We start from the raw sequence: 13,558 nt of genomic DNA, 5'->3' as shown, positions 1-13,558 counted from the left end.
AAGAACATGGGTGGGAGCTCATTTCTGGTGCCCAGCCCATCTCTGCACTTTGAATAGTTAAGGTTTCCCATAAGCCACAAACAGCACGCTGGTTATAGTGCGGAACACAAAGGACTCGGACCCTGTTCCATGCATCACCGTATTGCTGTCCCATACCCTTCTAACTTTAGGTCAGTGTTCAGTGTCAGACATTCTCAGGAGCAAAATGAGAGGAGGGCTGGGCAAGTTAGGCAGTGTCTTGGAGCAAATACACAGAGGATGCTTTGTGAATGATACCTTAATACTCTTTATAAATAGCCATATTTTTTCTCCAGATAACTCCATTTTCCAGGCTACATGGACCTTTTATTTTGTGATATGCCAAATTGTTTGTGTTAGTGCAGAGACAACGTATAAACATCTTGTCTCTGCTCTCCTGTAAATTACTGTTATTTAGACCAACGAACTTGAATACTTTGCTCCAAAAACTGCTTGGGTATTCTAAAACATCTCCTGTGCCATCCTAATCCCAGCTGCTACTTTTTGTTACAACAATAATGTCTCTTGGAAACGACACCACCTGACATAAGGTGATTGGAAGGTGTTGTGACCAGGAAGAGACTTGGTCAAGATCAGTAAGTTTGTAGGCAGAAGCCTCAGTTCTGCCTCTGAAGATATCACCTGATGGAAAGCATGTCCTCATTAGTTCTACATTGAGATGATAGATGGCATCTCTTTAATGGGGTATGGAAGAAAAATTATCTTTAATTTGGGTAGCTATTCACCCATTGATAACTTGTTGAGGATGTTTGAATCAAGACTGTATTAGCTTTAATGATGGCTCTAAACTTACCCTTGGACTTGAGGCTAAATGAGGTAGCCCAGCAGGGCTATCAAAACTCCAGAGAGAGAACTGAGAATAGACACAGGCCAAAGAGTAGACTGATCCTCTTATCCAAATAACCCTCCCTTTGGGAATCACTAGTTCCCAATGATGTCACAACAATGCAAGACTGAACCTCCTGAGGAGAGCTATGGACTCCATCAAGATCCTGACTCCAGCTTTCTGGAGAGACAATGAGCAAATACATGGTCTTGGGTCTAGAAAAACAGCATGGAACTGAACTGTGGCAATGGAATAGGTTTAGATTTATTCTAGAGCATGGAACTGAACTGTGATATGAAGGAGCAAACCTGGACTTTGCCATCCATTGCTACTCTGAGTCATGAAGACTGAGTAGCTCTGACAGGAAAGGGCTGACTCTCTAGACACCACATGGGAAATACTTCATTTTGGAGCAACTCTACACCTTAGGGTTGTCAATAAAAACTTTTGTTGTCATTTAGTTATTTTTCAGTCATGTCTGACCCCATTTGAAGATTTCTTAGCAAAGATATTGGAGTGGTTTGCCATTTCTTTCTCAACTAATTTTACAGATTAAGAAACTGAGGCAGACAGGATTAAGTAACTTATCCAGGGTCACACAGCTAATAAATGTTTGAAGCTAGACAATTTGAACTTAGGAAGATGAGTCTTCTTAACTCCAGACCCAGAAATCTGTCCAGAATGGAGAACTGTAAAGAGGGGAAGAGAGAAAACATTCAGTAAAGGGGGGGAAGAGAGGAAAACATTCCGCAGAAGGTAAGAAGTTGACTTTTTAGCAACCACAAGAGCAGCACCTATAGGAATTTGTAAGTCACTTCATCCCCCTGAGAGAGAAGGAGGTATATGGGATGGATGAAACAGGAGATGGAAAATAGGAGGTAAAGAAATAAGGACAGAGCTTCCTCTCTCTAGCCCTCGGTGTCTATATGTACATATTCATATGTATACAAGTATGTATATGTATACAAATATACAAACACACAGAGAAGCACCCACATGCAGAAGAAGGAAAAAAAGATACAGAGCTGAAAAGAGATATGAAAGAAAAGTGAAAACAAAAATGAGACAAAATGACTCCAAAAAAATGCTGAAATAGTAAGGTGAAGACTTATACAGAGACATTAAGAGCCAGTGGGGAAAGGACTCTGGGAGAGTCCCCAAATCTACTGATGTGTTCCTGTCATATCCTGTTCTTTATTTGGACTGTGGGACTTAGTAAGTTAACACTGCCTGTTGTTACTGCCCTTTGAAATTCAGATGAGATCTTCCAAGATTTAAAACAGACCTTTCCTCGCAGAGAAATTGGTTTTCTGCTTTTTTTTTTTTTAATTTAGATGTTTATTTTTAAAATAAAAGTTTATTTTTTTCACGTTATTCTAAAGATTTTCCATGTGTGTGTAGTGAAGAATGACTTAGGTTTTAGAAATTTGCTTTTGAAGCTTAAAGCTATTGGGATAATTTCCTAGCAATACTTGAAAGCTTCCCCCTCTCCCATGTCATTCAAATACTTTCTGATTGCCATATTCTTGTTGCTGTCTCATTCCAAAATACTTGGAAGTTAAATCTTGAAATCAGTACTTAGGATACTTTGTTCCAAATCAAATCCAATTCATTTTTTCCTTAAGTGAGACTAATAAGGAGAAACAAAACAAAAAAGTTAAGAGTTCAGTCCCAAATTTTTATTTCTGAGTGAATTTTGTATCCCTTTTGTATCTAATTTTGCTGGAACCCGCCTAATTTTTGTTTATTTTGTTTTAATTTAAAAGGTGAACTCCCAGTGTGATGGTTAAATAAATGCTTTTAGTCCTTGCTTCTGGGAAGGCTGAGGTTGAAGGATCACTTGAGTTTGTGAATTCTGTGTTCAAGCCATTTCTGAGCCACCATCAGTTTGATGAGTCCTCGGGAGCAGAGGGCTACCAAACTGCCTAAAAGGAAGGAAACTAGCCCTGATTGGAAAAATAGAGTAATTTCAAGGTTTCAATGGATATTATACTTTGAGCCTGGGTCAGATAGGGAAACCCAAATTTAAAAAAAAATTTAAATAATGAAATTTAAATTAAAAATAAAGTATCAAAATATCACTGATGTCTTTAGTGTCTCAGTTCTGTAACCATAATCGTATCAAATTAGAATTGTCTCAAGATCCCGTTGGACAACAATATCCAATATGTCGTGTATAGGGATATCATTATAACAAGTCTTTTATCCAAGAGGAAAACTGATCAGTCAGTCTTGTCTGTTCTTTACCATTGGGTAGCAAGTGTTCACAGCCACTTTTGGGGAGAAATGAAAATACAACCTATGCACAAATATATATATACATATAAAGGTAAATTTATTGATAGACATTTGCAGTGACAAATGATTGGGCTGGGAACAGTGAGATTAAGAACATGACTAGTGGTTCTCCAGAGCTTTCCTCTGGAAGAGACATGCTTTCTGGTCTGTGGTGTTACCATGTTCTATATGAGCACCAAATCAAGAGATTCTGAATCTTTTTTGTGTCATGAACCCCTTTAGCAGTCACCCTATACTTCTTCTCTTCGAGAAGAGTGAAGAGTCCATGGACCCTTCCCAGAATAACCTTAATGGCATAACATGAAATACACCAGATTACAAACAAAATCACTTATATTGGTTTCCCCATTTAAAAACTTATGTACTAAATATTAACCTACTTATAACAAAGCACAACATGTGGGTCCAACTCATAGGATAATAATGAAAGCAATGATGAGACTTCTCAGCTTTCCCCTTAAAAGCAGAAAAAGTTCCATCTTCCATGTATAATGTTGTTTCCTCATCAGTATTTTTCTCCATCTAACCTTGGGCTCTTCAACATTTTAAGTGCTGGGGATACAAGATGTTTGCTTTGGATCCCATAGAGCTGTTTTAGTATTAAAGTTGGAGAGAGCAAAGAAAGGAAGAAAACAAAAAAGATAGTTTCGGAGGAACTGAGCTTATCTCAAGGTCTTACACTAACTAGTGTTGGCGAAACATTCTTATCTGCCTATTCCCAGAACCAAGGGGGCACACACCCTTCTATCTAGACAGCCATTGGGAATTTGGACAGGGGCCTCCTGGCTAAGAAGCATATACCTTAGGTTATAAAAAGTTAGAGAAATAAATGATATGATTTTATGCTTTTTGCCACAAATGCCAAACAAACTTGGATGTATGCCTTGGTTGAAGGTATTTTGTATCACTTTTTCCCCACATAAAGTGGTGAAAGTGGAATTAAAATGATCTAAAAGCAAAGGATATCAATAATGTTTTAAAAAATCAGTTCAACGTTATGGAAAATTTTTGTTCTGTAAGAAATGACCAGCAGAATGATTTCAGAAAGGCCTGGAGAGACTTACATGAACTGATGCTGAGTGAAATGAGCAGGACCAGGAGATCGTTGTATACTTCAACAACAATACTATATGATGATCAATTCTGATGGATGTGGTCATTTTCAATAATGAGATGAACCAAATCAGTTCCAATAGAGAAGTAATGAACTGAACCAGCTACACCCAGCAAAAGAACTCTGGGAGATGACTATGAACCACTACATAGAATTCCCAATCCCTCTGTTTTTGTCCACCTGCATTTTGGATTTCCTTCACAAGCTAATTGTACACTATTTCAAAGTCTGATTCTTCTTGTACAGCAAAACAACTGTATGAATATGTATACATATATTATATTTAACATATACTTTTAACATATTTAACATGTATTGGTCTACCTGCCATTTAGGGAAAGGGATGGGGGAAGGAGGGGAAAAATTAGAACAAAAGATTTGGCAATTGTCAATGCTGAAAAATTACCCATGCGTATATCTGGTAAATAAAAAGCTATAATAAAAAAAAGAGAAAAAAATCAATTCAATACAACATTTAATAGAGAAGCTGTGTGGTATCATAAAAAGAAGGTTGTATTTGGAATTAGAAGTTCTGAATTCAAGTTCCTCCCTCCCCCCTCCTCTCCCTTGCTCAAGTCTGCTATTTACCACATGGTCAAGTTATTAGACTTCCCTTCTACCTCAGTCTCCTTATTTATAAAATGAGAGGACTTGAACTGGCTGATCACCTGGTTCCCATCCTGCTCTAAATCTATGTTCTTAATTTTTTCTAGACTGGAAATACAAAAGCAAAATAAGATGGATTCTCTGCCCTCAAGGAACTATTTATTATTGCTGTTTATTTGTTTCAATCCTGTCTGACTCTTCATGACCTCATTTGAGGTTTTCTTAGCAAACATACTGGAATGGTTTACTGTTTCCTTTTCCACCCCATTTTATAGATGAGGAACTGAGGCAAACTGGATTAAGTGAGTTGATCAGGGTCACACAACTAGGAAGTATCTGAGGCTTGATTTGAACTCAGGGTTTTCTGACTCTATCCACTACACTACCTAGGTACACAAATTACACATTTTCCCTATGCATATATAAACTAATGTCCACGGATCCTCTGTTGAGGAACCTGAACAATTTCAGTTGCATCTCCATTGGGACCCTATAGGGTTCCTTTTCATTTATTTTAAGAATAGGTCAAGATTTGATGATCCCCAGGGTTGATGAAGTATGAGAGAATGAAGGTGAGGCTAGGGGAGGGGCAATCTGCTTTCTTGGCACAGGGCCCTGGTACCTAGTGGTCTGGCATGCTAGGAATTTGCCGGGCCTGCTATGGAAAGGGTGTTCCAGTCTGGGAAGACTTGGCAGAATAGACTTACTTAATCAGGCTCCTGTCCAACCTGGAAAATGTTCCTGACTCATTGGTGTTTACTGCATTTAACAGATTTATATCAGAAGAAATGTTCTTTGGAATGGTCCGCAGAGATGGGCAGACAAGACGCAAGGGAGGTCATCCCAGGATCCACTTTAACCAATGCCAATTGGAGCTCAGAACTGCTATATGTGACCAGTAGGCCCATAGCCAAGGTCTGAGCAATCCTTCCTCCCTGGATGGAATCCTAGCTCAAGCCTGTGGCTGTTCCAGAGGGCCTGGGGATTTAAACTCTCATCTTGGTCCTCCAGGAAAACCAATGGTAAGCATTATGGAGGGGGAAATAAGAATTTTGATCTAAAACTTGGAAAGAGTGGTCCAATTGAGCCTGAAATGATGTTCACTTTGGGTCTTAAAAAGGAACCTTGTCTTTGTTCTAGATAGAACAGAAAAGAGAGAGGCTGGCTTATTTCTTCAGTTCTTTTGACAAAATGCAAAGGCACTCTGGATGTCCTGATTTTCCCTTTCCCAGAATTCTCCAAACAAAGATCAAATGATTATATTGGGGATATTGTGGATATGATTCTTAATCAATTTATTAAATGCCTACTCTTGTGCATGGAATAGGAGATACAAAGACAAAAATATGAGTCTTCTTTCAAGGAGCTTACATTTTAAAAGGATAAACATCATGTGTTAATTATATGTATTGCTGTATTATTGTTATTCAATCGTATCCAATTCTTTATGACTCCATCTAAGGTTTTCTTTGCAAAGATACTGGGGTGGTTTACCATTTCCTTCTCCAGCTCATTTTACAGATGAGGAAACTGAGGTACACAGGATTAAGTAACTTGCCCAAGATCACACAGGTAGGAAGTGTCTGAGGTTGGATTTAAATTCATGAAGATGAATTTTCCTGACTTCAGGCCTGGTATTCTCTCCACAGTGTCACTCATCTGTCTTCTTATATGTATATGTATATGTATATGTATATGTATATGTATATGTATATGTATATGTATATGTATATGTATATGTATATGTATATGTATATGTATATGTATATTCTGTAATTTTTAGGGGCAAAATACTAGTTAGGTGGGCAGGAATCAGGGAAGGCTTCATGTGGGAAATGGTACTGGAGCTGAAACCAATTGGTGAGGTATGGGTTGGACTTCATGGCCTTCTAGAAGTTCCTTACAGATCTATAATAATAACAATAGTAGACTTTTATACACTTTACAAATATTGATTCATTGGACCCTTGTAACAACCTTGGCAGATAGGTGCTATTATTGTCCTCACTTTACAGATGAGAAAACAGAGGTAAACAGGGTTAAATGACTTGCTCAGGATCACACAGCTAGGAAGTATTTGAGGCAAGAATTTAATTCAGGTTCTCTTAGACTCTAGGCCTAGCATTCTATTAACTGTTCTCTGTTCATCTGTACTCTGATCCTGCCTTTGGTAATCTTTAAATTTTAATTCAGCAGTCTTTTTAAAAATTTAGTTTACAAAATTTTTAATTTAGGTAATCTTTAATATTTGTTAAAAGTGAATTATTATTTTAAAACTACAAAGACATTTTCTTTCCTAAAGATAAAAATAGGAATATTGAAAGGGAACTGACATAAAATTCTTCCTGCTCTCTGGGGGCTCCTTTCCCCATATATGCATGGCATGGGGAAGATTTGTCTCCAACTTTTGGAATGGATCAGAAGCCTCTGTACCATTCAGAGGATGGTCTGAGGGAATCCTGTTGTTTGGCTTGGACCTGGATGTTCCAAGATAACAGGGGAATGTTGGTGGACGTGATCTACTCCTCCTTCAGAAACCTTCCTCTCCTTAATTGACACCACCCAGTTCTAATCACCACACATTCCCTTGGCATATGGTACATATTTCACACCAGTTTCATTCTTACTCGATTTGTCTGGGATTCCTGACTTCAGGCTCAGCATTCTATCTGCTCTGCCACTTTGTAACCTTATAATCCTCTTATAATAAAAATAATTTGTATTTACATATTCAGTGCTTAGCACTATATCTGGCATACAGTATATGTTTAATACATCCTTGTTGCCTGATTGATATGGCTCTTTAAAATTTACAAAGCACTTCTATCAGTTAATGCAGGTGTTGTTACCATCACGAGGAACCAGCTCTCAGAGAAGTTTAATGGCCTGGGAATTTATAAGTAAGGTTTGGAGCTAGAACTTAAACTCAGGTGTGTCAACCAACAACTAGTAGGTAGTCAGATGGTACAGTGGATAGAGTGCTGAACCTGAAGTCAGGGAGACCAAATCCAATTTCAAACACTTCCTAGATGTGTGACCCTTTATCTCTGTTTTCCTCAGTTTCCTCATTTGTAAGAGATATATAATAATAGCACTTATCTTTCAGGGTAGTTGTAAGGGTCAAATAAAATAATTTTTGTGAGGAAATTCCCAAGTCTTAAATGATAGATAACATTAATAATTAATGTACTAATAATTAGTAATTATTAATAAATCCTATGTATTATTATTATTAACAAGTCCAATGCTTTTGAAATTACACTGATTCTAAGGTCTGGCCCTAATGATTCAAGTTGTTACTAGAAGGCAAAAGTTATCCATCCATCCATTCATTCATTCAAAAAATATTTCCTCTATTCCAAGTACTGTAAGAGTTCTACAATAAATAAGCCACAATGTCCATCCTCAAGGAGTTAGCAGTTTAGGAGAGGAGCTAAGATATGCCTACAAGCGTGATACAGAATAAAATAAGTAAGGTACTTGAAAGTTATGGAGAAGATACTGTGACAGCTCATTAAAGGGAAGAATCATCTCCCAATGGCATGGATCCTAGACTGCTTCATGGAGAAGGAGAATTTGACCTTGACTTTGAAAGAGGCTTAGGATTTTAACAAGCCAAAGGATTCTTGCTGATGATCTGATGATAGGTCATTAACTCCCAGGCGGTATGGACTTAGGAAACTTGACAAGTTCAGTCTATGCAAAATACTGTGTTTTTACAGGTTTTATGGTAGTAATAACATTTACATTGCCTGTGTGTGTATGTGTGTAGGGTCTGAAGAGATTCTCCACAGTGATCTTTTACATCTCACAGTGATCCTGGGGAGGGCAAAGGAGTAAAGAATGTTAAGGGTCCTGAATTAAAAGATCTGGGTTCAAATTCCAGCATCACTTAACCTGTTTCCTCTTCAGTAAGACAAGATGGCTTACCTCTAACTTCCTTTCCTGCCCTAAATCTATAATCCAATATATATTTCTTTCATTTTAGGGATGATGGGGTAGAGGTTAATTTCCACAGAAAGTAAGTGACCTAAGACAAGGTCACATAATAATGAGCTGGGTTAGACCCCAGTATGCTTTATACTAGCTAAAGCAGTACATAAAAGAGAATACACAATCAGCTGAATTGAACTGGCAGAAATAGCCTGGATGGTTTATGTACTTTGCTGATAGAAGGACATTTCATCCTTTCTTTTTTTTCCCACCTTCTCCCCCACCCCTTTTTTCCTTTCTGATTTCCAGATGGGTGGTGAAAAATTCCATCTGGATTTCCAGTTCTGTGATCTCTGTCTGGTATTTTATCTTCTACCATTTTGGCATATTTCCACATATCCCTCTCTACCGAATTGGTGGCAGGGTGAGGAGAGATAGACTTCTGCTTCCTAGGATGCCCAAGGGACAGGAGCATCAAGGGACACTTTAAAAAGCTATTTTATATAAATTTTTATATTTTTAGTGCCAGAAAATTTTGCTCTCTATAGCACATATTTATTTTGGGGCAAGTTATGTTGTGACTATACAGGGCTATAATTTTTAAACCTTGCTAATGATATACAAGTGACTTGTCCTGGCTGTGTCCCACTGAGGAATTAATGATGGCAGACTCTGAGGTATGCATACAATCCATTTTTTCCTAAACTAGTAGCTCTCTCTTTTCTCTAATCTTGAATCATGGAACCTTAAGTCTAAAATAGAGACTCAGAAGTCATTCTATTTATCCCTTAACTACTTAGATAGCTCTAATCTCAACTTTCAGAAATGAATTGTTTAGAGCTTCAAGAAAAGAAATCTCCTAGTGTAGATAGGTATTCTCTCATTGCAATCTTTCCCTGCAGTCTTCTAAAAGAGGAATTTTAGAGTATATTTGGGAATCAGTGTGCATGAATTCCAGTCCTATCTATTTTACAGATAAAGAACCTGAGACTCATTTCTAATTCAATGCCCTTAAACAAAGTTTTACTGATTTTTTATTTATTTATTTATTTATTTATTTTTGGCTGGGGCAATTGGGATTAAGTGACTTGCCCAAGGTCACACAGCTAGGCAGTGTTAAGTGTCTGAGACCAGATTTGAATTTAGGTCCTCCTGAATTCAGGGCTGGTGCTCTATCCACTGCACCACCTGGCTGCTCCTATTGTTGTTGTTTTTTTTTTTCTTTGTCTCTTCCTAATGACTCCCTTTCCTTGTAACAAAAAAATACAATCAAGAAAAAGAGATCAATCCATTATCCACATCTGAAAATGAATACTTTATTCTGCATCCATATTTTACCACTTCTCTATCAAGATATTTGGAAGCATGTTCATCATAGTCCCTTGAAGTCAAGCTTGGTTACTAAATTGGTCAGAGTTCTGAATTTATATATATATATATATATATATATATATATATATATATATATATATATATATATATATATATATATATGAGTGTGTGTGTGTGTGTGTGTGTGTGTAATATTATCTTTTTATATTTTTCATTTTATATTACTGTCTTCATATCATAAATTATTCTCCTGGTTCTTCTTGCTTAGCTCTACATCTGTGCATAAGAGTTTTCGAAAATTCTTTGAATTCATATATGTCATTTCTTATGGCATAATAATATTACACTCATATACCACAATTTGTTTGACCATTCCTCAAATGATATGAAATCACTTTCCATTTAGTTCTTTGCTACCAGAAAAGTAGTATTAAAATACTATATAAATAATAAGTATATTGTAAATAAATATTTAAATCATGTGTACATGAGATTTTCTCTTTTGTATTTGACCCTTTTGAAATACACACTTATGGTGATATCTTTCCTCCAAGACCCTTCCCACTATACAATGCTGCTTATCTTTGGATGCTGTTTGAGTGTGGTTTATCTTATTATTTTCTCAGGCAAAATGGAGAAGAGTTGGCTTCTGTTTTTGACTGATAAATCTTCATAGAATCTTTCTGTGTCTCTGCACACCCAACTCCTCAGATTAACTATAACTTATGGGACCAACAAACCCCTAGGATTTACTATAGACAGGGCTGTTATCCTTTGAATCCACTGTCCTTTAACTCAGATAGCAGAAAGAGGATTGGAGAAACCTAAGCCTTTTTAATGCTTAATGGAGAGAGGGGGCAGATGGCAATCACCAGCAATTTTATATACAACAATTTCTTGTAGCCTGGGATTAGAGACATTTTCTTCTAGAAGGATTTCTGAGTGTGTATCTAAAATCAGTAAATTGTATGCATGTTGTTCTGTCCCTGAAAACTATAGGATACTTCCCAGGAGCCAGTAGAAATAAAATGAAATTACTTATACTTTTCTATTTTGAAGAAAGGAGAAGCAATGACCTGAATCCTTGGATTTAGGGACTTGAAATTTTAGGACTCAACTTGGACAGACTTGAAGAGGTTATTCTGATATGTTTGCTTGTGAATGAAGAGATGTAGATGAGGGAAAAGGGCAGAAAAAACTATAAGTTTTTCTTCCAACTGATTTTCAATGATGGTGATGTCAGATGTGGTCGTGCTAAGGACAGTGATTTGCACATACAGTAGACATTGCTCAAGGAGTATTTCTTAAATGAAGGAAAGAATCATTCTATGGATTGCATGGACATTTACCTGATGAGTTTATATCAGGGCTCTGGAATGTTTTAAAGAAATCTATTAAATCTCTTTCTTTCCCTTTCTTCTTTCCTACCCTTCTTTCCCTTCCTTCCCCCTTCTCTCTGTATTGTTGCTCTATCTGCCTGTTTCTTTCTCCTCTTTTCACCTTCCCTACCCCTCACTCCATCCCATGTTTCTTTCTGTTTCTTCTTTAAGTTAAGACTTTCTGTGAAGAACACCCTTTATCTACTAGTAGATTTAAATTTATATGGCAGAACCAAAAATTGCAGCCTGAGCAGGCTTGTAAATTGATCTAAAAGTTTCCTGAACCCCCATTCCGTTTATTCATGCATGCTAAGGCCCTTCTGCCAATGGCAGGTCATGGAATATCTGCAGACAGAAAGAATGACACAGAGAAAGAGACAGATGGCAGAGTTTTGAATAGGTCTAACAGTTCTGGAAAATAATTTGAAATTATGCAAGAATAATGACTAAACTGTTCATACCCTTTGACCTAATGATCTCATCTGTTAAACAGATACCTCAAAGAGATCAAAGAGAGAAAGAAAGGGGCTACATATGCCAAAATACTTATAGCAGCCTGTTTTGTGGTAGTGAAGAATTAGGGACAAAGTGGGTACTGATGAGGGAAGGACAGAAGAAATTGTGACATATGACTAATGGAATATTATTGTGTGGTAAGAAATTATGAATGTGAAGAATTCAGAGAAACCTGGAAAAACTTTTAGGAGCTGCTTCTGAATAAAATAAGCAGAACCAAGAGATAATTCTATAATAACAATAATTGGATTAACAAAGCAAAAAAAACCCAACAACAACAGCTAACTGATGAGCTATAATGACTATTCTTAGTCCAGAAAACAAATGATGAGTCACATCTCCTTTCGATCAGTCAAGGGGTGAAGGACTAACTGTGTAGAAAATTACATTTCATTGACAGCTGTGGTCTCTTTGTCCATGAATCTTGCCCATCTCCTTTCTTTGTTAAAGGGAAAGGCTAATGGGGGCAGAAATGATTGTAGTGACAAAACTAAAAGCATCAATAAAACCTTTTTTAAAGCAATAGAAATAGATCCTTATTAAAAAAAAAAAAGTAGAGATGACAAAGAGAAGTCAAGAAGATAGAATAATCTCCTGCAATACTGCCTATTCCTGAACCTTTATTGTTGTAACTACCTTGTTTGTTATTCACTTATTCAGTCATATCTGGCTCTTTGGGACCCCATAGACCGTAGTGTCCATGGTTTTTTCTTGGCAAAGATACTTAAGTAGTTTTCCATTTCTTTCTCCACTGAGGGTGAGAGAACCATCTTAGTCTTTTTTGTATTTCCCCTGGGCCCCATATTATGCTTTGCATATAATTAACATGTGATCAATATTTTTATATCAATGATTGGACAAAATAAGGCTGAGAATTATTTCTCCCAAATGAGCTTCAATTTCTGTTTTGCCCCAGATTCTGTGAATGATTATTAATTTTGAATCACTTAAGCTTGAATAGTGTGAAAGGCTCATCATCAAGAGCTGGGCTGCAAAGATGATATTTTTTCCCCAGCGGTGACTCAGGAAAGGACATTGTAATTTACAGAGAAGTTATTTCATACTCTAACACCTGGATAAAATGTAGTCTTGAGGGAGAGAGGAGAGGACAATCTCTAATTCCTTTGTCTGGGGAGCTGCTTTTAATGCCCAGGGCCATTAACCCCTAATTTCCCTTAAACTCTTCTTGCTTCCTTGAAGCCAGTCTGTAAGGACTATGCACAGCACTGAGGAAAATATACTACCTGGACAATGACTCAAGGTCCCAGCCTCAATTGCTACCAGAGCTAGCTAGAGCTCAGTCTCCTGAAGTTTATATTTACTCAAACGGAGAAGCATCACCGATTTGTACCGTAGTGGAATGAAAGCTCCCTGAGAGTAAGGGTTGTTTTGTCCCTTGCCTCCTTAATGCCTAGCACAATACATTGCAGTAAGAAATATTTGTGGAATTTAACTAATTAGAGTCCCCAATTCCTTTCCCTCAAAGATTCTGAGCTCTGACAATCTAATTAGCAC

This window comes from Sminthopsis crassicaudata, chromosome 3 (genome assembly GCF_048593235.1).
Source record: "Sminthopsis crassicaudata isolate SCR6 chromosome 3, ASM4859323v1, whole genome shotgun sequence".
Lineage (NCBI taxonomy): Eukaryota > Metazoa > Chordata > Mammalia > Dasyuromorphia > Dasyuridae > Sminthopsis > Sminthopsis crassicaudata.
The sequence above is the reverse complement of the archived record's forward strand: the minus strand, read 5'-3'. Positions refer to the sequence as shown.